General features: G+C 51.3%; 38 non-coding genes and 2 pseudogenes across 38 annotated transcripts; all 40 read right to left on the reverse strand.

Moving 5' to 3' along the window:
- Positions 1-260: 260 nt before the first annotated feature.
- On the reverse strand, positions 261-379 carry LOC148928111 (5S ribosomal RNA). Its single transcript, XR_016129425.1, has one exon. It is a non-coding gene; the product is annotated as a 5S ribosomal RNA (ribosomal RNA).
- Positions 380-777: 398 nt separating this feature from the next.
- LOC148928112 (5S ribosomal RNA) lies at positions 778-896 on the reverse strand. The gene has a single exon (XR_016129539.1). It is a non-coding gene; the product is annotated as a 5S ribosomal RNA (ribosomal RNA).
- Positions 897-1,295: 399 nt separating this feature from the next.
- Positions 1,296-1,414, reverse strand: LOC148928113 (5S ribosomal RNA). The gene has a single exon (XR_016129541.1). It is a non-coding gene; the product is annotated as a 5S ribosomal RNA (ribosomal RNA).
- A 399-nt stretch (positions 1,415-1,813) lies between these two features.
- LOC148928114 (5S ribosomal RNA) lies at positions 1,814-1,932 on the reverse strand. The gene has a single exon (XR_016129215.1). It is a non-coding gene; the product is annotated as a 5S ribosomal RNA (ribosomal RNA).
- A 399-nt stretch (positions 1,933-2,331) lies between these two features.
- On the reverse strand, positions 2,332-2,450 carry LOC148928115 (5S ribosomal RNA; annotated as a pseudogene).
- Positions 2,451-2,849: 399 nt separating this feature from the next.
- LOC148928116 (5S ribosomal RNA) lies at positions 2,850-2,968 on the reverse strand. Its single transcript, XR_016129418.1, has one exon. It is a non-coding gene; the product is annotated as a 5S ribosomal RNA (ribosomal RNA).
- A 388-nt stretch (positions 2,969-3,356) lies between these two features.
- Positions 3,357-3,475, reverse strand: LOC148928117 (5S ribosomal RNA). The gene has a single exon (XR_016129444.1). It is a non-coding gene; the product is annotated as a 5S ribosomal RNA (ribosomal RNA).
- Positions 3,476-3,873: 398 nt separating this feature from the next.
- On the reverse strand, positions 3,874-3,992 carry LOC148928118 (5S ribosomal RNA). Its single transcript, XR_016129562.1, has one exon. It is a non-coding gene; the product is annotated as a 5S ribosomal RNA (ribosomal RNA).
- A 371-nt stretch (positions 3,993-4,363) lies between these two features.
- Positions 4,364-4,482, reverse strand: LOC148928119 (5S ribosomal RNA). The gene has a single exon (XR_016129426.1). It is a non-coding gene; the product is annotated as a 5S ribosomal RNA (ribosomal RNA).
- A 398-nt stretch (positions 4,483-4,880) lies between these two features.
- On the reverse strand, positions 4,881-4,999 carry LOC148928120 (5S ribosomal RNA). Its single transcript, XR_016129542.1, has one exon. It is a non-coding gene; the product is annotated as a 5S ribosomal RNA (ribosomal RNA).
- A 399-nt stretch (positions 5,000-5,398) lies between these two features.
- LOC148928121 (5S ribosomal RNA) lies at positions 5,399-5,517 on the reverse strand. The gene has a single exon (XR_016129543.1). It is a non-coding gene; the product is annotated as a 5S ribosomal RNA (ribosomal RNA).
- Positions 5,518-5,916: 399 nt separating this feature from the next.
- LOC148928122 (5S ribosomal RNA) lies at positions 5,917-6,035 on the reverse strand. The gene has a single exon (XR_016129216.1). It is a non-coding gene; the product is annotated as a 5S ribosomal RNA (ribosomal RNA).
- Positions 6,036-6,434: 399 nt separating this feature from the next.
- On the reverse strand, positions 6,435-6,553 carry LOC148928123 (5S ribosomal RNA). Its single transcript, XR_016129419.1, has one exon. It is a non-coding gene; the product is annotated as a 5S ribosomal RNA (ribosomal RNA).
- Positions 6,554-6,940: 387 nt separating this feature from the next.
- Positions 6,941-7,059, reverse strand: LOC148928124 (5S ribosomal RNA). The gene has a single exon (XR_016129307.1). It is a non-coding gene; the product is annotated as a 5S ribosomal RNA (ribosomal RNA).
- A 371-nt stretch (positions 7,060-7,430) lies between these two features.
- Positions 7,431-7,549, reverse strand: LOC148928125 (5S ribosomal RNA). Its single transcript, XR_016129427.1, has one exon. It is a non-coding gene; the product is annotated as a 5S ribosomal RNA (ribosomal RNA).
- A 398-nt stretch (positions 7,550-7,947) lies between these two features.
- Positions 7,948-8,066, reverse strand: LOC148928126 (5S ribosomal RNA). The gene has a single exon (XR_016129544.1). It is a non-coding gene; the product is annotated as a 5S ribosomal RNA (ribosomal RNA).
- A 399-nt stretch (positions 8,067-8,465) lies between these two features.
- On the reverse strand, positions 8,466-8,584 carry LOC148928127 (5S ribosomal RNA). Its single transcript, XR_016129545.1, has one exon. It is a non-coding gene; the product is annotated as a 5S ribosomal RNA (ribosomal RNA).
- Positions 8,585-8,983: 399 nt separating this feature from the next.
- Positions 8,984-9,102, reverse strand: LOC148928128 (5S ribosomal RNA). Its single transcript, XR_016129546.1, has one exon. It is a non-coding gene; the product is annotated as a 5S ribosomal RNA (ribosomal RNA).
- Positions 9,103-9,501: 399 nt separating this feature from the next.
- LOC148928129 (5S ribosomal RNA) lies at positions 9,502-9,620 on the reverse strand. Its single transcript, XR_016129547.1, has one exon. It is a non-coding gene; the product is annotated as a 5S ribosomal RNA (ribosomal RNA).
- Positions 9,621-10,019: 399 nt separating this feature from the next.
- Positions 10,020-10,138, reverse strand: LOC148928130 (5S ribosomal RNA). The gene has a single exon (XR_016129548.1). It is a non-coding gene; the product is annotated as a 5S ribosomal RNA (ribosomal RNA).
- Positions 10,139-10,537: 399 nt separating this feature from the next.
- Positions 10,538-10,656, reverse strand: LOC148928131 (5S ribosomal RNA). Its single transcript, XR_016129549.1, has one exon. It is a non-coding gene; the product is annotated as a 5S ribosomal RNA (ribosomal RNA).
- A 399-nt stretch (positions 10,657-11,055) lies between these two features.
- LOC148928132 (5S ribosomal RNA) lies at positions 11,056-11,174 on the reverse strand. Its single transcript, XR_016129550.1, has one exon. It is a non-coding gene; the product is annotated as a 5S ribosomal RNA (ribosomal RNA).
- Positions 11,175-11,573: 399 nt separating this feature from the next.
- On the reverse strand, positions 11,574-11,692 carry LOC148928133 (5S ribosomal RNA). Its single transcript, XR_016129421.1, has one exon. It is a non-coding gene; the product is annotated as a 5S ribosomal RNA (ribosomal RNA).
- A 387-nt stretch (positions 11,693-12,079) lies between these two features.
- On the reverse strand, positions 12,080-12,198 carry LOC148928134 (5S ribosomal RNA). Its single transcript, XR_016129308.1, has one exon. It is a non-coding gene; the product is annotated as a 5S ribosomal RNA (ribosomal RNA).
- A 388-nt stretch (positions 12,199-12,586) lies between these two features.
- Positions 12,587-12,705, reverse strand: LOC148928135 (5S ribosomal RNA). Its single transcript, XR_016129422.1, has one exon. It is a non-coding gene; the product is annotated as a 5S ribosomal RNA (ribosomal RNA).
- Positions 12,706-13,093: 388 nt separating this feature from the next.
- LOC148928136 (5S ribosomal RNA) lies at positions 13,094-13,212 on the reverse strand. The gene has a single exon (XR_016129217.1). It is a non-coding gene; the product is annotated as a 5S ribosomal RNA (ribosomal RNA).
- A 398-nt stretch (positions 13,213-13,610) lies between these two features.
- On the reverse strand, positions 13,611-13,729 carry LOC148928137 (5S ribosomal RNA). The gene has a single exon (XR_016129218.1). It is a non-coding gene; the product is annotated as a 5S ribosomal RNA (ribosomal RNA).
- A 397-nt stretch (positions 13,730-14,126) lies between these two features.
- Positions 14,127-14,245, reverse strand: LOC148928138 (5S ribosomal RNA). The gene has a single exon (XR_016129219.1). It is a non-coding gene; the product is annotated as a 5S ribosomal RNA (ribosomal RNA).
- A 398-nt stretch (positions 14,246-14,643) lies between these two features.
- LOC148928139 (5S ribosomal RNA) lies at positions 14,644-14,762 on the reverse strand. Its single transcript, XR_016129433.1, has one exon. It is a non-coding gene; the product is annotated as a 5S ribosomal RNA (ribosomal RNA).
- A 397-nt stretch (positions 14,763-15,159) lies between these two features.
- On the reverse strand, positions 15,160-15,278 carry LOC148928140 (5S ribosomal RNA). Its single transcript, XR_016129220.1, has one exon. It is a non-coding gene; the product is annotated as a 5S ribosomal RNA (ribosomal RNA).
- A 398-nt stretch (positions 15,279-15,676) lies between these two features.
- Positions 15,677-15,795, reverse strand: LOC148928141 (5S ribosomal RNA). The gene has a single exon (XR_016129553.1). It is a non-coding gene; the product is annotated as a 5S ribosomal RNA (ribosomal RNA).
- A 395-nt stretch (positions 15,796-16,190) lies between these two features.
- LOC148928142 (5S ribosomal RNA) lies at positions 16,191-16,309 on the reverse strand. Its single transcript, XR_016129564.1, has one exon. It is a non-coding gene; the product is annotated as a 5S ribosomal RNA (ribosomal RNA).
- A 398-nt stretch (positions 16,310-16,707) lies between these two features.
- On the reverse strand, positions 16,708-16,826 carry LOC148928143 (5S ribosomal RNA). Its single transcript, XR_016129554.1, has one exon. It is a non-coding gene; the product is annotated as a 5S ribosomal RNA (ribosomal RNA).
- Positions 16,827-17,224: 398 nt separating this feature from the next.
- Positions 17,225-17,343, reverse strand: LOC148928144 (5S ribosomal RNA). The gene has a single exon (XR_016129434.1). It is a non-coding gene; the product is annotated as a 5S ribosomal RNA (ribosomal RNA).
- Positions 17,344-17,740: 397 nt separating this feature from the next.
- On the reverse strand, positions 17,741-17,859 carry LOC148928145 (5S ribosomal RNA). Its single transcript, XR_016129222.1, has one exon. It is a non-coding gene; the product is annotated as a 5S ribosomal RNA (ribosomal RNA).
- Positions 17,860-18,244: 385 nt separating this feature from the next.
- Positions 18,245-18,363, reverse strand: LOC148928146 (5S ribosomal RNA). The gene has a single exon (XR_016129555.1). It is a non-coding gene; the product is annotated as a 5S ribosomal RNA (ribosomal RNA).
- Positions 18,364-18,758: 395 nt separating this feature from the next.
- LOC148928147 (5S ribosomal RNA) lies at positions 18,759-18,877 on the reverse strand (annotated as a pseudogene).
- Positions 18,878-19,274: 397 nt separating this feature from the next.
- LOC148928148 (5S ribosomal RNA) lies at positions 19,275-19,393 on the reverse strand. The gene has a single exon (XR_016129565.1). It is a non-coding gene; the product is annotated as a 5S ribosomal RNA (ribosomal RNA).
- Positions 19,394-19,791: 398 nt separating this feature from the next.
- LOC148928149 (5S ribosomal RNA) lies at positions 19,792-19,910 on the reverse strand. Its single transcript, XR_016129556.1, has one exon. It is a non-coding gene; the product is annotated as a 5S ribosomal RNA (ribosomal RNA).
- A 398-nt stretch (positions 19,911-20,308) lies between these two features.
- Positions 20,309-20,427, reverse strand: LOC148928150 (5S ribosomal RNA). The gene has a single exon (XR_016129435.1). It is a non-coding gene; the product is annotated as a 5S ribosomal RNA (ribosomal RNA).
- Positions 20,428-20,578: the final 151 nt, after the last annotated feature.

Raw genomic sequence — 20,578 nt, forward strand, 5'->3', positions numbered from 1 at the left:
ACAGCATATCACCGCGAAGCTCTCACCGACCCGCACGTGCAGAGAAACGGGTACATCCCGTGGCTACTCCGGGAAACATAAAGAGGCCGTTTCGAGCCATTTCAGCCACTTTTAGTTCGCATCTACTATTTTTCGGCACGTTTAAGGTTGTAGGACCCGCTAGCTTTTTTTCATTTTACTCGCCAACCGCTAATCGAGTTTCGGACCACAGCAAGACCAACCGAACGGAAAAAAAATAAAAATGAACGCACTTGCAAAGAGGGGTGCAACACGAGGTCTTCCAAGGGGGTCACCCATCCTAGTACTACTCTCGCCCAAGCACGCTTAACTTCGGAGTTCTGATTGGATCCGGTGCATTAGTGCTGGTACGATCGCACCCATCAATAGCCCCGCACTTTATTCTTTCATACCGTACGCTCCCGTGCGCAGGTTCTGATCCCCAACCCTTCAGAAGGGCATAACTATTGATCCGGAAGGAGTTACGGGACCCACAACATATCACCGCGAAGCTCTCGCCGACCCGCACGTGCAGAGATACGGGTACATCCCGTGGCTACTCCGGGAAACATAAAGAGGCCGTTTCGAGCCATTTCGGCCACTTTTAGTTCGCAGCTACTGTTTTTCGGCACGTTTAAGGTTGTAGGACCTGCTCATCACCGGCTCGTGGAGATTGTCGTAGCTTTTTTTCATTTTACTCGCCAACCGCGAATCTAGTTTCGGACCACAGCAAGACCAACCGAACGTAAAAAAAAATAAAAATGAACGCACTTGCAAAAAGAGGTGCAACACGAGGTCTTCCAAGGGGGTCACCCATCCTAGTACTACTCTCGCCCAAGCACGCTTAACTTCGGAGTTCTGATTGGATCCGGTGCATTAGTGCTGGTACGATCGCACCCATCAATTAGCCCCGCACTTTATTCTTTCATACCGTACGCTCCCGTGCGCAGGTTCTGATCCCCCACCCTTCAGACGGGCATAACTTTTGATCCGGAAGGAGTTACGGGACCCCCAGCATATCACCGCGAAGCCCTCGCTGACCCGCACGTGCAGAGATACGGGTACATCCCGTGGCTACTCCGGGAAACATAAAGAGGCCGTTTCGAGCCATTTCGGCCACTTTTAGTTCGCAGCTACTGTTTTTCGGCACGTTTAAGGTTGTAGGACCTGCTCATCACCGGCTCGTGGAGATTGTCGTAGCTTTTTTTCATTTTACTCGCCAACCGCGAATCTAGTTTCGGACCACAGCAAGACCAACCGAACGTAAAAAAAAATAAAAATGAACGCACTTGCAAAAAGAGGTGCAACACGAGGTCTTCCAAGGGGGTCACCCATCCTAGTACTACTCTCGCCCAAGCACGCTTAACTTCGGAGTTCTGATTGGATCCGGTGCATTAGTGCTGGTACGATCGCACCCATCAATTAGCCCCGCACTTTATTCTTTCATACCGTACGCTCCCGTGCGCAGGTTCTGATCCCCCACCCTTCAGAAGGGCATAACTATTGATCCGGAAGGAGTTACGGGACCCACAACATATCACCGCGAAGTTCTCGCCGACCCGCACGTGCAGAGATACGGGTACATCCCGTGGCTACTCCGGGAAACATAAAGAGGCCGTTTCGAGCCATTTCGGCCACTTTTAGTTCGCAGCTACTGTTTTTCGGCACGTTTAAGGTTGTAGGACCTGCTCATCACCGGCTCGTGGAGATTGTCGTAGCTTTTTTTCATTTTACTCGCCAACCGCGAATCTAGTTTCGGACCACAGCAAGACCAACCGAATGTAAAAAAAAATAAAAATGAACGCACTTGCAAAAAGAGGTGCAACACGAGGTCTTCCAAGGGGGTCACCCATCCTAGTACTACTCTCGCCCAAGCACGCTTAACTTCGGAGTTCTGATGGGATCCGGTGCATTAGTGCTGGTACGATCGCACCCATCAATTAGCCCCGCACTTTATTCTTTCATACCGTACGCTCCCGTGCGCAGGTTCTGATCCCCCACCCTTCAGACAGGCATAACTTTTGATCCGGAAGGAGTTACGGGACCCCCAGCATATCACCGCGAAGCCCTCGCTGACCCGCACGTGCAGAGATACGGGTACATCCCGTGGCTACTCCGGGAAACATAAAGAGGCCGTTTCGAGCCATTTCGGCCACTTTTAGTTCGCAGCTACTGTTTTTCGGCACGTTTAAGGTTGTAGGACCCGCTCATCACCGGCTCGTGGAGATTGTCGTAGCTTTTTTTCATTTTACTCGCCAACCGCGAATCGAGTTTCGGACCACAGCAAGACCAACCGAACGGAAAAAAAAATAAAAATGAACGCACTTGCAAAAAGAGGTGCAACACGAGGTCTTCCAAGGGGGTCACCCATCCTAGTACTACTCTCGCCCAAGCACGGTTAACTTCGGAGTTCTGATTGGATCCGGTGCATTAGTGCTGGTACGATCGCACCCATCAATTAGCCCCGCACTTTATTCTTTCATACCGTACGCTCCCGTGCGCAGGTTCTGATCCCCCACCCTTCAGACGGGCATAACTTTTGATCCGGAAGGAGTTACGGGACCCCCAGCATATCACCGCGAAGCCCTCGCTGACCCGCACGTGCAGAGATACGGGTACATCCCGTGGCTACTCCGGGAAACATAAAGAGGCCGTTTCGAGCCATTTCGGCCACTTTTAGTTCGCAGCTACTGTTTTTCGGCACGTTTAAGGTTGTAGGACCCGCTCATCACCGGCTCGTGGAGATTGTCGTAGCTTTTTTTCATTTTACTCGCCAACCGCGAATCGAGTTTCGGACCACAGCAAGACCAACCGAACGGAAAAAAAAATAAAAATGAACGCACTTGCAAAAAGAGGTGCAACACGAGGTCTTCCAAGGGGGTCACCCATCCTAGTACTACTCTCGCCCAAGCACGGTTAACTTCGGAGTTCTGATGGGATCCGGTGCATTAGTGCTGGTACGATCGCACCCATCAATAGCCCCGCACTTTATTCTTTCATACCGTACGCTCCCGTGCGCAGGTTCTGATCCCCCACCGTTCAGACGGGCATAACTTTTGATCCGGAAGGAGTTACGGGACCCACAGCATATCACCGCGAAGCTCTCGCCGACCCGCACGTGCAAAGATACGGGTACATCCTATGGCTACTAAAAGAGGCCGTTTCGAGCCATTTCGGCCACTTTTAGTTCGCAGCTACTGTTTTTCGGCACGTTTAAGGTTGTAGGACCCGCTCATCACCGGCTCGTGGAGATTGTCGTAGCTTTTTTTCATTTACTCGCCAACCGCTAATCGAGTTTCGGACCACAGCAAGACCAACCGAACGGAAAAAAAAAATAAAAATGAACGCACTTGCAAAGAGAGGCGCAACACGAGGTCTTCCAAGGGGGTCACCCATCCTAGTACTACTCTCGCCCAAGCACGCTTAACTTCGGAGTTCTGATGGGATCCGGTGCATTAGTGCTGGTACAATCGCACCCATCAATAGCCCCGCACTTTATTCTTTCATACCGTACGCTCCCGTGCGCTGGTTCTGATCCCCCACCCTTCAGACGGGCATAACTTTTGATCCGGAAGGAGTTACGGGACCCACAGCATATCATCGCGAAGCTCTCACCGACCCGCACGTGCAGAGATACGGGTACATCCCGTGGCTACTCCGGGGAACAAAAAGTGGCTGTTTCGAGCCATTTCGGCCACTTTTAGTTCGCAGCTACTGTTTTTCGGCACGTTTAAGGTTGTAGGACCCGCTCATCACCGGCTCGTGGAGATTGTCGTAGCTTTTTTTCATTTTACTCACCAACCGCTAATCGAGTTTCGGACCACAGCAAGACCAACCAAACGGAAAAAAAAATAAAAATGAACGCACTTGCAAAAAGAGGTGCAACACGAGGTCTTCCAAGGGGGTCACCCATCCTAGTACTACTCTCGCCCAAGCACGCTTAACTTCGGAGTTCTGATGGGATCCGGTGCATTAGTGCTTGTATGATCGCACTCATCAATAACCCCGCACTTTGTTCTTTCATAGCGTAAGCTCCCGTGCGCAGGTTCTGATCCCCCACCCTTCAGACGGGCATAACTATTGATCCGGAAGGAGTTACGGGACCCACAGCATATCACCGCGAAGCTCTCACCGACCCGCACGTGCAGAGAAACGGGTACATCCCGTGGCTACTCCGGGAAACATAAAGAGGCCGTTTCGAGCCATTTCAGCCACTTTTAGTTCGCATCTACTATTTTTCGGCACGTTTAAGGTTGTAGGACCCGCTAGCTTTTTTTCATTTTACTCGCCAACCGCTAATCGAGTTTCGGACCACAGCAAGACCAACCGAACGGAAAAAAAATAAAAATGAACGCACTTGCAAAGAGGGGTGCAACACGAGGTCTTCCAAGGGGGTCACCCATCCTAGTACTACTCTCGCCCAAGCACGCTTAACTTCGGAGTTCTGATTGGATCCGGTGCATTAGTGCTGGTACGATCGCACCCATCAATAGCCCCGCACTTTATTCTTTCATACCGTACGCTCCCGTGCGCAGGTTCTGATCCCCAACCCTTCAGAAGGGCATAACTATTGATCCGGAAGGAGTTACGGGACCCACAACATATCACCGCGAAGCTCTCGCCGACCCGCACGTGCAGAGATACGGGTACATCCCGTGGCTACTCCGGGAAACATAAAGAGGCCGTTTCGAGCCATTTCGGCCACTTTTAGTTCGCAGCTACTGTTTTTCGGCACGTTTAAGGTTGTAGGACCTGCTCATCACCGGCTCGTGGAGATTGTCGTAGCTTTTTTTCATTTTACTCGCCAACCGCGAATCTAGTTTCGGACCACAGCAAGACCAACCGAACGTAAAAAAAAATAAAAATGAACGCACTTGCAAAAAGAGGTGCAACACGAGGTCTTCCAAGGGGGTCACCCATCCTAGTACTACTCTCGCCCAAGCACGCTTAACTTCGGAGTTCTGATTGGATCCGGTGCATTAGTGCTGGTACGATCGCACCCATCAATTAGCCCCGCACTTTATTCTTTCATACCGTACGCTCCCGTGCGCAGGTTCTGATCCCCCACCCTTCAGACGGGCATAACTTTTGATCCGGAAGGAGTTACGGGACCCCCAGCATATCACCGCGAAGCCCTCGCTGACCCGCACGTGCAGAGATACGGGTACATCCCGTGGCTACTCCGGGAAACATAAAGAGGCCGTTTCGAGCCATTTCGGCCACTTTTAGTTCGCAGCTACTGTTTTTCGGCACGTTTAAGGTTGTAGGACCTGCTCATCACCGGCTCGTGGAGATTGTCGTAGCTTTTTTTCATTTTACTCGCCAACCGCGAATCTAGTTTCGGACCACAGCAAGACCAACCGAACGTAAAAAAAAATAAAAATGAACGCACTTGCAAAAAGAGGTGCAACACGAGGTCTTCCAAGGGGGTCACCCATCCTAGTACTACTCTCGCCCAAGCACGCTTAACTTCGGAGTTCTGATTGGATCCGGTGCATTAGTGCTGGTACGATCGCACCCATCAATTAGCCCCGCACTTTATTCTTTCATACCGTACGCTCCCGTGCGCAGGTTCTGATCCCCCACCCTTCAGAAGGGCATAACTATTGATCCGGAAGGAGTTACGGGACCCACAACATATCACCGCGAAGTTCTCGCCGACCCGCACGTGCAGAGATACGGGTACATCCCGTGGCTACTCCGGGAAACATAAAGAGGCCGTTTCGAGCCATTTCGGCCACTTTTAGTTCGCAGCTACTGTTTTTCGGCACGTTTAAGGTTGTAGGACCTGCTCATCACCGGCTCGTGGAGATTGTCGTAGCTTTTTTTCATTTTACTCGCCAACCGCGAATCTAGTTTCGGACCACAGCAAGACCAACCGAATGTAAAAAAAAATAAAAATGAACGCACTTGCAAAAAGAGGTGCAACACGAGGTCTTCCAAGGGGGTCACCCATCCTAGTACTACTCTCGCCCAAGCACGCTTAACTTCGGAGTTCTGATGGGATCCGGTGCATTAGTGCTGGTACGATCGCACCCATCAATTAGCCCCGCACTTTATTCTTTCATACCGTACGCTCCCGTGCGCAGGTTCTGATCCCCCACCCTTCAGACAGGCATAACTTTTGATCCGGAAGGAGTTACGGGACCCCCAGCATATCACCGCGAAGCCCTCGCTGACCCGCACGTGCAGAGATACGGGTACATCCCGTGGCTACTCCGGGAAACATAAAGAGGCCGTTTCGAGCCATTTCGGCCACTTTTAGTTCGCAGCTACTGTTTTTCGGCACGTTTAAGGTTGTAGGACCCGCTCATCACCGGCTCGTGGAGATTGTCGTAGCTTTTTTTCATTTTACTCGCCAACCGCGAATCGAGTTTCGGACCACAGCAAGACCAACCGAACGGAAAAAAAAATAAAAATGAACGCACTTGCAAAAAGAGGTGCAACACGAGGTCTTCCAAGGGGGTCACCCATCCTAGTACTACTCTCGCCCAAGCACGGTTAACTTCGGAGTTCTGATGGGATCCGGTGCATTAGTGCTGGTACGATCGCACCCATCAATAGCCCCGCACTTTATTCTTTCATACCGTACGCTCCCGTGCGCAGGTTCTGATCCCCCACCGTTCAGACGGGCATAACTTTTGATCCGGAAGGAATTACGGGACCCACAGCATATCACCGCGAAGCTCTCGCCGACCCGCACGTGTAAAGATACGGGTACATCCTATGGCTACTAAAAGAGGCCGTTTCGAGCCATTTCGGCCACTTTTAGTTCGCAGCTACTGTTTTTCGGCACGTTTAAGGTTGTAGGACCCGCTCATCACCGGCTCGTGGAGATTGTCGTAGCTTTTTTTCATTTACTCGCCAACCGCTAATCGAGTTTTGGACCACAGCAAGACCAACCGAACGGAAAAAAAAATAAAAATGAACGCACTTGCAAAGAGAGGCGCAACACGAGATCTTCCAAGGGGGTCACCCATCCTAGTACTACTCTCGCCCAAGCACGCTTAACTTCGGAGTTCTGATGGGATCCGGTGCATTAGTGCTGGTACAATCGCACCCATCAATAGCCCCGCACTTTATTCTTTCATACCGTACGCTCCCGTGCGCTGGTTCTGATCCCCCACCCTTCAGACGGGCATAACTTTTGATCCGGAAGGAGTTACGGGACCCACAGCATATCACCGCGAAGCTCTCACCGACCCGCACGTGCAGAGAAACGGGTACATCCCGTGGCTACTCCGGGAAACATAAAGAGGCCATTTCGAGCCATTTCAGCCACTTTTAGTTCGCATCTACTATTTTTCGGCACGTTTAAGGTTGTAGGACCCGCTAGCTTTTTTTCATTTTACTCGCCAACCGCTAATCGAGTTTCGGACCACAGCAAGACCAACCGAACGGAAAAAAAATAAAAATGAACGCACTTGCAAAGAGGGGTGCAACACGAGGTCTTCCAAGGGGGTCACCCATCCTAGTACTACTCTCGCCCAAGCACGCTTAACTTCGGAGTTCTGATTGGATCCGGTGCATTAGTGCTGGTACGATCGCACCCATCAATAGCCCCGCACTTTATTCTTTCATACCGTACGCTCCCGTGCGCAGGTTCTGATCCCCAACCCTTCAGAAGGGCATAACTATTGATCCGGAAGGAGTTACGGGACCCACAACATATCACCGCGAAGCTCTCGCCGACCCGCACGTGCAGAGATACGGGTACATCCCGTGGCTACTCCGGGAAACATAAAGAGGCCGTTTCGAGCCATTTCGGCCACTTTTAGTTCGCAGCTACTGTTTTTCGGCACGTTTAAGGTTGTAGGACCTGCTCATCACCGGCTCGTGGAGATTGTCGTAGCTTTTTTTCATTTTACTCGCCAACCGCGAATCTAGTTTCGGACCACAGCAAGACCAACCGAACGTAAAAAAAAATAAAAATGAACGCACTTGCAAAAAGAGGTGCAACACGAGGTCTTCCAAGGGGGTCACCCATCCTAGTACTACTCTCGCCCAAGCACGCTTAACTTCGGAGTTCTGATTGGATCCGGTGCATTAGTGCTGGTACGATCGCACCCATCAATTAGCCCCGCACTTTATTCTTTCATACCGTACGCTCCCGTGCGCAGGTTCTGATCCCCCACCCTTCAGACGGGCATAACTTTTGATCCGGAAGGAGTTACGGGACCCCCAGCATATCACCGCGAAGCCCTCGCTGACCCGCACGTGCAGAGATACGGGTACATCCCGTGGCTACTCCGGGAAACATAAAGAGGCCGTTTCGAGCCATTTCGGCCACTTTTAGTTCGCAGCTACTGTTTTTCGGCACGTTTAAGGTTGTAGGACCTGCTCATCACCGGCTCGTGGAGATTGTCGTAGCTTTTTTTCATTTTACTCGCCAACCGCGAATCTAGTTTCGGACCACAGCAAGACCAACCGAACGTAAAAAAAAATAAAAATGAACGCACTTGCAAAAAGAGGTGCAACACGAGGTCTTCCAAGGGGGTCACCCATCCTAGTACTACTCTCGCCCAAGCACGCTTAACTTCGGAGTTCTGATTGGATCCGGTGCATTAGTGCTGGTACGATCGCACCCATCAATTAGCCCCGCACTTTATTCTTTCATACCGTACGCTCCCGTGCGCAGGTTCTGATCCCCCACCCTTCAGAAGGGCATAACTATTGATCCGGAAGGAGTTACGGGACCCACAACATATCACCGCGAAGTTCTCGCCGACCCGCACGTGCAGAGATACGGGTACATCCCGTGGCTACTCCGGGAAACATAAAGAGGCCGTTTCGAGCCATTTCGGCCACTTTTAGTTCGCAGCTACTGTTTTTCGGCACGTTTAAGGTTGTAGGACCTGCTCATCACCGGCTCGTGGAGATTGTCGTAGCTTTTTTTCATTTTACTCGCCAACCGCGAATCTAGTTTCGGACCACAGCAAGACCAACCGAATGTAAAAAAAAATAAAAATGAACGCACTTGCAAAAAGAGGTGCAACACGAGGTCTTCCAAGGGGGTCACCCATCCTAGTACTACTCTCGCCCAAGCACGCTTAACTTCGGAGTTCTGATTGGATCCGGTGCATTAGTGCTGGTACGATCGCACCCATCAATTAGCCCCGCACTTTATTCTTTCATACCGTACGCTCCCGTGCGCAGGTTCTGATCCCCCACCCTTCAGACAGGCATAACTTTTGATCCGGAAGGAGTTACGGGACCCCCTGCATATCACCGCGAAGCCCTCGCTGACCCGCACGTGCAGAGATACGGGTACATCCCGTGGCTACTCCGGGAAACATAAAGAGGCCGTTTCGAGCCATTTCGGCCACTTTTAGTTCGCAGCTACTGTTTTTCGGCACGTTTAAGGTTGTAGGACCTGCTCATCACCGGCTCGTGGAGATTGTCGTAGCTTTTTTTCATTTTACTCGCCAACCGCGAATCTAGTTTCGGACCACAGCAAGACCAACCGAACGTAAAAAAAAATAAAAATGAACGCACTTGCAAAAAGAGGTGCAACACGAGGTCTTCCAAGGGGGTCACCCATCCTAGTACTACTCTCGCCCAAGCACGCTTAACTTCGGAGTTCTGATTGGATCCGGTGCATTAGTGCTGGTACGATCGCACCCATCAATTAGCCCCGCACTTTATTCTTTCATACCGTACGCTCCCGTGCGCAGGTTCTGATCCCCCACCCTTCAGAAGGGCATAACTATTGATCCGGAAGGAGTTACGGGACCCACAACATATCACCGCGAAGTTCTCGCCGACCCGCACGTGCAGAGATACGGGTACATCCCGTGGCTACTCCGGGAAACATAAAGAGGCCGTTTCGAGCCATTTCGGCCACTTTTAGTTCGCAGCTACTGTTTTTCGGCACGTTTAAGGTTGTAGGACCTGCTCATCACCGGCTCGTGGAGATTGTCGTAGCTTTTTTTCATTTTACTCGCCAACCGCGAATCTAGTTTCGGACCACAGCAAGACCAACCGAATGTAAAAAAAAATAAAAATGAACGCACTTGCAAAAAGAGGTGCAACACGAGGTCTTCCAAGGGGGTCACCCATCCTAGTACTACTCTCGCCCAAGCACGCTTAACTTCGGAGTTCTGATTGGATCCGGTGCATTAGTGCTGGTACGATCGCACCCATCAATTAGCCCCGCACTTTATTCTTTCATACCGTACGCTCCCGTGCGCAGGTTCTGATCCCCCACCCTTCAGACAGGCATAACTTTTGATCCGGAAGGAGTTACGGGACCCCCAGCATATCACCGCGAAGCCCTCGCTGACCCGCACGTGCAGAGATACGGGTACATCCCGTGGCTACTCCGGGAAACATAAAGAGGCCGTTTCGAGCCATTTCGGCCACTTTTAGTTCGCAGCTACTGTTTTTCGGCACGTTTAAGGTTGTAGGACCTGCTCATCACCGGCTCGTGGAGATTGTCGTAGCTTTTTTTCATTTTACTCGCCAACCGCGAATCTAGTTTCGGACCACAGCAAGACCAACCGAACGTAAAAAAAAATAAAAATGAACGCACTTGCAAAAAGAGGTGCAACACGAGGTCTTCCAAGGGGGTCACCCATCCTAGTACTACTCTCGCCCAAGCACGCTTAACTTCGGAGTTCTGATTGGATCCGGTGCATTAGTGCTGGTACGATCGCACCCATCAATTAGCCCCGCACTTTATTCTTTCATACCGTACGCTCCCGTGCGCAGGTTCTGATCCCCCACCCTTCAGAAGGGCATAACTATTGATCCGGAAGGAGTTACGGGACCCACAACATATCACCGCGAAGTTCTCGCCGACCCGCACGTGCAGAGATACGGGTACATCCCGTGGCTACTCCGGGAAACATAAAGAGGCCGTTTCGAGCCATTTCGGCCACTTTTAGTTCGCAGCTACTGTTTTTCGGCACGTTTAAGGTTGTAGGACCTGCTCATCACCGGCTCGTGGAGATTGTCGTAGCTTTTTTTCATTTTACTCGCCAACCGCGAATCTAGTTTCGGACCACAGCAAGACCAACCGAATGTAAAAAAAAATAAAAATGAACGCACTTGCAAAAAGAGGTGCAACACGAGGTCTTCCAAGGGGGTCACCCATCCTAGTACTACTCTCGCCCAAGCACGCTTAACTTCGGAGTTCTGATTGGATCCGGTGCATTAGTGCTGGTACGATCGCACCCATCAATTAGCCCCGCACTTTATTCTTTCATACCGTACGCTCCCGTGCGCAGGTTCTGATCCCCCACCCTTCAGACAGGCATAACTTTTGATCCGGAAGGAGTTACGGGACCCCCAGCATATCACCGCGAAGCCCTCGCTGACCCGCACGTGCAGAGATACGGGTACATCCCGTGGCTACTCCGGGAAACATAAAGAGGCCGTTTCGAGCCATTTCGGCCACTTTTAGTTCGCAGCTACTGTTTTTCGGCACGTTTAAGGTTGTAGGACCCGCTCATCACCGGCTCGTGGAGATTGTCGTAGCTTTTTTTCATTTTACTCGCCAACCGCGAATCGAGTTTCGGACCACAGCAAGACCAACCGAACGGAAAAAAAAATAAAAATGAACGCACTTGCAAAAAGAGGTGCAACACGAGGTCTTCCAAGGGGGTCACCCATCCTAGTACTACTCTCGCCCAAGCACGGTTAACTTCGGAGTTCTGATGGGATCCGGTGCATTAGTGCTGGTACGATCGCACCCATCAATAGCCCCGCACTTTATTCTTTCATACCGTACGCTCCCGTGCGCAGGTTCTGATCCCCCACCGTTCAGACGGGCATAACTTTTGATCCGGAAGGAATTACGGGACCCACAGCATATCACCGCGAAGCTCTCGCCGACCCGCACGTGCAGAGATACGGGTACATCCCGTGGCTACTAAAAGAGGCCGTTTCGAGCCATTTCGGCCACTTTTAGTTCGCAGCTACTGTTTTTCGGCACGTTTAAGGTTGTAGGACCCGCTCATCACCGGCTCATGGAGATTGTCGTAGCTTTTTTTCATTTACTCGCCAACCGCTAATCGAGTTTCGGACCACAGCAAGACCAACCGAACGGAAAAAAAAATAAAAATGAACGCACTTGCAAAGAGAGGCGCAACACGAGATCTTCCAAGGGGGTCACCCATCCTAGTACTACTCTCGCCCAAGCACGCTTAACTTCGGAGTTCTGATGGGATCCGGTGCATTAGTGCTGGTACAATCGCACCCATCAATAGCCCCGCACTTTATTCTTTCATACCGTACGCTCCCGTGCGCTGGTTCTGATCCCCCACCCTTCAGACGGGCATAACTTTTGATCCGGAAGGAGTTACGGGACCCACAGCATATCACCGCGAAGCTCTCGCCGACCCGCACGTGCAAAGATACGGGTACATCCTATGGCTACTAAAAGAGGCCGTTTCGAGCCATTTCGGCCACTTTTAGTTCGCAGCTACTGTTTTTCGGCACGTTTAAGGTTGTAGGACCCGCTCATCACCGGCTCGTGGAGATTGTCGTAGCTTTTTTTCATTTTACTCGCCAACCGCGAATCGAGTTTCGGACCACAGCAAGACCAACCGAACGGAAAAAAAAATAAAAATGAACGCACTTGCAAAAAGAGGTGCAACACGAGGTCTTCCAAGGGGGTCACCCATCCTAGTACTACTCTCGCCCAAGCACGGTTAACTTCGGAGTTCTGATGGGATCCGGTGCATTAGTGCTGGTACGATCGCACCCATCAATAGCCCCGCACTTTATTCTTTCATACCGTACGCTCCCGTGCGCAGGTTCTGATCCCCCACCGTTCAGACGGGCATAACTTTTGATCCGGAAGGAGTTACGGGACCCACAGCATATCACCGCGAAGCTCTCGCCGACCCGCACGTGCAAAGATACGGGTACATCCTATGGCTACTAAAAGAGGCCATTTCGAGCCATTTCGGCCACTTTTAGTTCGCAGCTACTGTTTTTCGGCACGTTTAAGGTTGTAGGACCTGCCCATCACCGGCTCGTGGAGATTGTCGTAGCTTTTTTTCATTTTACTCGCCAACCGCTAATCGAGTTTCGGACCACAGCAAGTCCAACCGAATGGAAAAAAAAATAAAAATGAACACACTTGCAAAAAGAGGTGCAACACGAGGTCTTCCAAGGGGGTCACCCATCCTAGTACTACTCTCGCCCAAGCACGCTTAACTTCGGAGTTCTGATGGGATCCGGTGCATTAGTGCTGGTACGATCGCACCCATCAATAGCCCCGCACTTTATTCTTTCATACCGTACGCTCCCGTGCGCTGGTTCTGATCCCCCACCCTTCAGACGGGCATAACTTTTGATCCGGAAGGAGTTACGGGACCCACAGCATATCATCGCGAAGCTCTCACCGACCCGCACGTGCAGAGATACGGGTACATCCCGTGGCTACTCCGGGGAACAAAAAGTGGCTGTTTTGAGCCATTTCGGCCACTTTTAGTTCGCAGCTACTGTTTTTCGGCACGTTTAAGGTTGTAGGACCCGCTCATCACCGGCTCGTGGAGATTGTCGTAGCTTTTTTTCATTTTACTCGCCAACCGCTAATCGAGTTTCGGACCACAGCAAGACCAACCAAACGGAAAAAAAAATAAAAATGAACGCACTTGCAAAAAGAGGTGCAACACGAGGTCTTCCAAGGGGGTCACCCATCCTAGTACTACTCTCGCCCAAGCACGCTTAACTTCGGAGTTCTGATGGGATCCGGTGCATTAGTGCTGGTACGATCGCACCCATCAATAGCCCCGCACTTTATTCTTTCATACCGTACGCTCCCGTGCGCAGGTTCTGATCCCCCACCCTTCAGACGGGCATAACTTTTGATCCGGAAGGAGTTACGGGACCCACAGCATATCACCGCAAAGCTCTCGCCGACCCGCACGTGCAGCGATACGGGTACATCCTGTGGCTACTCCGGGAAACTAAAAGAGGCCGTTTCGAGCCATTTCGGCCACTTTTAGTTCGCAGCTACTGTTTTTCGGCACGTTTAAGGTTGTAGGACCCGCTCATCACCGGCTCGTGGAGATTGTCGTAGCTTTTTTTCATTTACTCGCCAACCCCTAATCGAGTTTCGGACCACAGCAAGACCAACCGAACGGAAAAAAAAATAAAAATGAACGCACTTGCAAAGAGAGGTGCAACACGAGGTCTTCCAAGGGGGTCACCCATCCTAGTACTACTCTCGCCCAAGCACGCTTAACTTCGGAGTTCTGATGGGATCCGGTGCATTAGTGCTGGTACGATCGCACCCATCAATAGCCCCGCACTTTATTCTTTCATACCGTACGCTCCCGTGCGCGGGTTGTGATCCCCCACCCTTCAGACGGGCATAACTTTTGATCCGGAAGGAGTTACGGGACCCACAGCATATCACCGCGAAGCTCTCACCGACCCGCACGTGCAGAGATACGGGTACATCCCGTGGCTACTCCGGCGAACAAAAAGTGGCTGTTTCGAGCCATTTCGGCCACTTTTAGTTCGCAGCTACTGTTTTTCGGCACGTTTAAGGTTGTAGGACCCGCTCATCACCGGCTCGTGGAGATTGTCGTAGCTTTTTTTCATTTTACTCGCCAACCGCGAATCGAGTTTCGGACCACAGCAAGACCAACCGAACGGGAAAAAAAATAAAAATGAACGCACTTGCAAAAAGAGGTGCAACACGAGGTCTTCCAAGGGGGTCACCCATCCTAGTACTACTCTCACCCAAGCACGCTTAACTTCGGAGTTCTGATGGGATCCGGTGCATTAGTGCTGGTACGATCGCACCCATCAATAGCCCCGCACTTTATTCTTTCATACCGTACGCTCCCGTGCGCAGGTTCTGATCCCCCACCCTTCAGACGGGCATAACTTTTGATCCGGAAGGAGTTACGGGACCCACAGCATATCACCGCAAAGCTCTCGCCGACCCGCACGTGCAGCGATACGGGTACATCCTGTGGCTACTCCGGGAAACTAAAAGAGGCCGTTTCGAGCCATTTCGGCCACTTTTAGTTCGCAGCTACTGTTTTTCGGCACGTTTAAGGTTGTAGGACCCGCTCATCACCGGCTCGTGGAGATTGTCGTAGCTTTTTTTCATTTACTCGCCAACCCCTAATCGAGTTTCGGACCACAGCAAGACCAACCGAACGGAAAAAAAAATAAAAATGAACGCACTTGCAAAGAGAGGTGCAACACGAGGTCTTCCAAGGGGGTCACCCATCCTAGTACTACTCTCGCCCAAGCACGCTTAACTTCGGAGTTCTGATGGGATCCGGTGCATTAGTGCTGGTACGATCGCACCCATCAATAGCCCCGCACTTTATTCTTTCATACCGTACGCTCCCGTGCGCGGGTTGTGATCCCCCACCCTTCAGACGGGCATAACTTTTGATCCGGAAGGAGTTACGGGACCCACAGCATATCACCGCGAAGCTCTCACCGACCCGCACGTGCAGAGATACGGGTACATCCCGTGGCTACTCCGGCGAACAAAAAGTGGCTGTTTCGAGCCATTTCGGCCACTTTTAGTTCGCAGCTACTGTTTTTCGGCACGTTTAAGGTTGTAGGACCCGCTCATCACCGGCTCGTGGAGATTGTCGTAGCTTTTTTTCAGTTTACTCGCCAACCGCTAATCGAGTTTCGGACCACAGCAAGACCAGCCGAACGGAAAAAAAAATAAAAATGAATGCACTTGCAAAAAGAGGTGCAACACGAGGTCTTCCAAGGGGGTCACCCATCCTAGTACTACTCTCGCCCAAGCACGCTTAACTTCGGAGTTCTGATTGGATCCGGTGCATTAGTGCTGGTACGATCGCACCCATCAATAGCCCCGCACTTTATTCTTTCATACCGTACGCTCCCGTGCGTAGGTTCTGATCCCCCACCCTTCAGACGAGCATAACTTTTGATCCGTTAGGAGTTACGGGACCCCCAGTATATCACCGCGAAGCTCTCGCCGACCCGCACGTGCAGAGATAGTACATCCCGTGGCTACTCCGGGAAACATAAAGAGGCCGTTTCGAGCCATTTCGGCCACTTTTAGTTCGCAGCTACTGTTTTTCGGCACGTTTAAGGTTGTAGGACCCGCTCATCACCGGCTCGTGGAGATTGTCGTAGCTTTTTTTCATTTTACTCGCCAACCGCGAATCGAGTTTCGGACCACAACAAGACCAACCGAACGGAAAAAAAAATAAAAATGAACGCACTTGCAAAAAGAGGTGCAACACGAGGTCTTCCAAGGGGGTCACCCATCCTAGTACTACTCTCGCCCAAGCACGCTTAACTTCGGAGTTCTGATGGGATCCGGTGCATTAGTGCTTGTATGATCGCACTCATCAATAACCCCGCACTTTGTTCTTTCATAGCGTAAGCTCCCGTGCGCAGGTTCTGATCCCCCACCCTTCAGACGGGCATAACTTTTGATCCGTAAGGAGTTACGTGACCCACAACATATCACCGCGAAGCTCTCGCCGACCCGCACGTGCAGAGATACAGGTACATCCCGTGGCTACTCCAGGAAACAAAAAGAGGCCGTTTCGAGCCATTTCGGCCACTTTTAGTTCGCAGCTACTGTTTTTCGGCACGTTTAAGGTTGTAGGACCCGCTCATCACCGGCTCATGGAGATTGTCGTAGCTTTTTTTCATTTTACTCGCCAACCGCTAATCGAGTTTCGGACCACAGCAAGACCAACCGAACGGAAAAAAAAATAAAAATGAATGCACTTGCAAAAAGAGGTGCAACACGAGGTCTTCCAAGGGGGTCACCCATCCTAGTACTACTCTCGCCCAAGCACGCTTAACTTCGGAGTTCTGATTGGATCCGGTGCATTAGTGCTGGTACGATCGCACCCATCAATAGCCCCGCATTTTATTCTTTCATACCGTACGCTCCCGTGCGTAGGTTCTGATCCCCCACCCTTCAGACGGGCATAACTTTTGATCCGGAAGGAGTTACGGGACCCCCAGTATATCACCGCGAAGCTCTCGCCGACCCGCACGTGCAGAGATACGGGTACATCCCGTGGCTACTCCGGGAAACATAAATAGGCCGTTTCGAGCCATTTCGGCCACTTTTAGTTCGCAGCTACTGTTTTTCGGCACGTTTAAGGTTGTAGGACCCGCTCATCACCGGCTCGTGGAGATTGTCGTAGCTTTTTTTCATTTTACTCGCCAACCGCGAATCGAGTTTCGGACCACAGCAAGACCAACCGAACGGGAAAAAAAATAAAAATGAACGCACTTGCAAAAAGAGGTGCAACACGAGGTCTTCCAAGGGGGTCACCCATCCTAGTACTACTCTCACCCAAGCACGCTTAACTTCGGAGTTCTGATGGGATCCGGTGCATTAGTGCTGGTACGATCGCACCCATCAATAGCCCCGCACTTTATTCTTTCATACCGTACGCTCCCGTGCGCAGGTTCTGATCCCCCACCCTTCAGACGGGCATAACTTTTGATCCGGAAGGAGTTACGGGACCCACAGCATATCACCGCAAAGCTCTCGCCGACCCGCACGTGCAGCGATACGGGTACATCCTGTGGCTACTCCGGGAAACTAAAAGAGGCCGTTTCGAGCCATTTCGGCCACTTTTAGTTCGCAGCTACTGTTTTTCGGCACGTTTAAGGTTGTAGGACCCGCTCATCACCGGCTCGTGGAGATTGTCGTAGCTTTTTTTCATTTACTCGCCAACCCCTAATCGAGTTTCGGACCACAGCAAGACCAACCGAACGGAAAAAAAAATAAAAATGAACGCACTTGCAAAGAGAGGTGCAACACGAGGTCTTCCAAGGGGGTCACCCATCCTAGTACTACTCTCGCCCAAGCACGCTTAACTTCGGAGTTCTGATGGGATCCGGTGCATTAGTGCTGGTACGATCGCACCCATCAATAGCCCCGCACTTTATTCTTTCATACCGTACGCTCCCGTGCGCGGGTTGTGATCCCCCACCCTTCAGACGGGCATAACTTTTGATCCGGAAGGAGTTACGGGACCCACAGCATATCACCGCGAAGCTCTCACCGACCCGCACGTGCAGAGATACGGGTACATCCCGTGGCTACTAGTGGCTGTTTCGAGCCATTTCGGCCACTTTTAGTTCGCAGCTACTGTTTTTCGGCACGTTTAAGGTTGTAGGACCTGCTCATCACCGGCTCGTGGAGATTGTCGTAGCTTTTTTTCATTTTACTCGCCAACCGCTAATCGAGTTTCGGACTACAGCAAGACCAACCGAACGGAAAAAAAAATAAAAATGAATGCACTTGCAAAAAGAGGTGCAACACGAGGTCTTCCAAGGGGGTCACCCATCCTAGTACTACTCTCGCCCAAGCACGCTTAACTTCGGAGTTCTGATTGGATCCGGTGCATTAGTGCTGGTACGATCGCACCCATCAATAGCCCCGCACTTTATTCTTTCATACCGTACGCTCCCGTGCGTAGGTTCTGATCCCCCACCCTTCAGACGGGCATAACTTTTGATCCGGAAGGAGTTACGGGACCCCCAGTATATCACCGCGAAGCTCTCGCCGACCCGCACGTGTAGAGATAGTACATCCCGTGGCTACTCCGGGAAACATAAAGAGGCCGTTTCGAGCCATTTCGGCCACTTTTAGTTCGCAGCTACTGTTTTTCGGCACGTTTAAGGTTGTAGGACCCGCTCATCACCGGCTCGTGGAGATTGTCGTAGCTTTTTTTCATTTTACTCGCCAACCGCGAATCGAGTTTCGGACCACAGCAAGGCCAACCGAACGGAAAAAAAAATAAAAATGAACGCACTTGCAAAAAGAGGTGCAACACGAGGTCTTCCAAGGGGGTCACCCATCCTAGTACTACTCTCTCCCAAGCACGCTTAACTTCGGAGTTCTGATGGGATCCGCTGCATTAGTGCTGGTACGATCGCACCCATCAATAGCCCCGCACTTTATTCTTTCATACCGTACGCTCCCATGCGCAGGTTCTGATCCCCCACCCTTCAGACGGGCATAACTTTTGATCCGGAAGGAGTTACGGGACCCACAGCATATCACCGCGAAGCTCTCGCCGACCCGCACGTGCAGCGATACGGGTACATCCTGTGGCTACTCCGGGAAACTAAAAGAGGCCGTTTCGAGCCATTTCGGCCACTTTTAGTTCGCAGCTACTGTTTTTCGGCACGTTTAAGGTTGTAGGACCCGCTCATCACCGGCTCGTCGAGATTGTCGTAGCTTTTTTTCATTTACTCGCCAACCCCTAATCGAGTTTCGGACCACAGCAAGACCAACCGAACGGAAAAAAAAATAAAAATGAACGCACTTGCAAAGAGAGGTGCAACACGAGGTCTTCCAAGGGGGTCACCCATCCTAGTACTACTCTCGCCCAAGCACGCTTAACTTCGGAGTTCTGATGGGATCCGGTGCATTAGTGCTTGTATGATCGCACTCATCAATAACCCCGCACTTTGTTCTTTCATAGCGTAAGCTCCCGTGCGCAGGTTCTGATCCCCCACCCTTCAGACGGGCATAACTTTTGATCCGTAAGGAGTTACGTGACCCACAACATATCACCGCGAAGCTCTCGCCGACCCGCACGTGCAGAGATACAGGTACATCCCGTGGCTACTCCAGGAAACAAAAAGAGGCCGTTTCGAGCCATTTCGGCCACTTTTAGTTCGCAGCTACTGTTTTTCGGCACGTTTAAGGTTGTAGGACCCGCTCATCACCGGCTCATGGAGATTGTCGTAGCTTTTTTTCATTTTACTCGCCAACCGCTAATCGAGTTTCGGACCACAGCAAGACCAACCGAACGGAAAAAAAAATAAAAATGAATGCACTTGCAAAAAGAGGTGCAACACGAGGTCTTCCAAGGGGGTCACCCATCCTAGTACTACTCTCGCCCAAGCACGCTTAACTTCGGAGTTCTGATTGGATCCGGTGCATTAGTGCTGGTACGATCGCACCCATCAATAGCCCCGCATTTTATTCTTTCATACCGTACGCTCCCGTGCGTAGGTTCTGATCCCCCACCCTTCAGACGGGCATAACTTTTGATCCGGAAGGAGTTACGGGACCCCCAGTATATCACCGCGAAGCTCTCGCCGACCCGCACGTGCAGAGATACGGGTACATCCCGTGGCTACTCCGGGAAACATAAAGAGGCCGTTTCGAGCCATTTCGGCCACTTTTAGTTCGCAGCTACTGTTTTTCGGCACGTTTAAGGTTGTAGGACCCGCTCATCACCGGCTCGTGGAGATTGTCGTAGCTTTTTTTCATTTTACTCGCCAACCGCGAATCGAGTTTCGGACCACAGCAAGACCAACCGAACGGGAAAAAAAATAAAAATGAACGCACTTGCAAAAAGAGGTGCAACACGAGGTCTTCCAAGGGGGTCACCCATCCTAGTACTACTCTCACCCAAGCACGCTTAACTTCGGAGTTCTGATGGGATCCGGTGCATTAGTGCTGGTACGATCGCACCCATCAATAGCCCCGCACTTTATTCTTTCATACCGTACGCTCCCGTGCGCAGGTTCTGATCCCCCACCCTTCAGACGGGCATAACTTTTGATCCGGAAGGAGTTACGGGACCCACAGCATATCACCGCAAAGCTCTCGCCGACCCGCACGTGC

The sequence above is a fragment of the Salvia hispanica genome, chromosome 4 (genome assembly GCF_029641045.1).
Source record: "Salvia hispanica isolate PSC_SH4W2 chromosome 4, Shi_PSC_v1, whole genome shotgun sequence".
NCBI classification, from domain to species: domain Eukaryota; kingdom Viridiplantae; phylum Streptophyta; class Magnoliopsida; order Lamiales; family Lamiaceae; genus Salvia; species Salvia hispanica.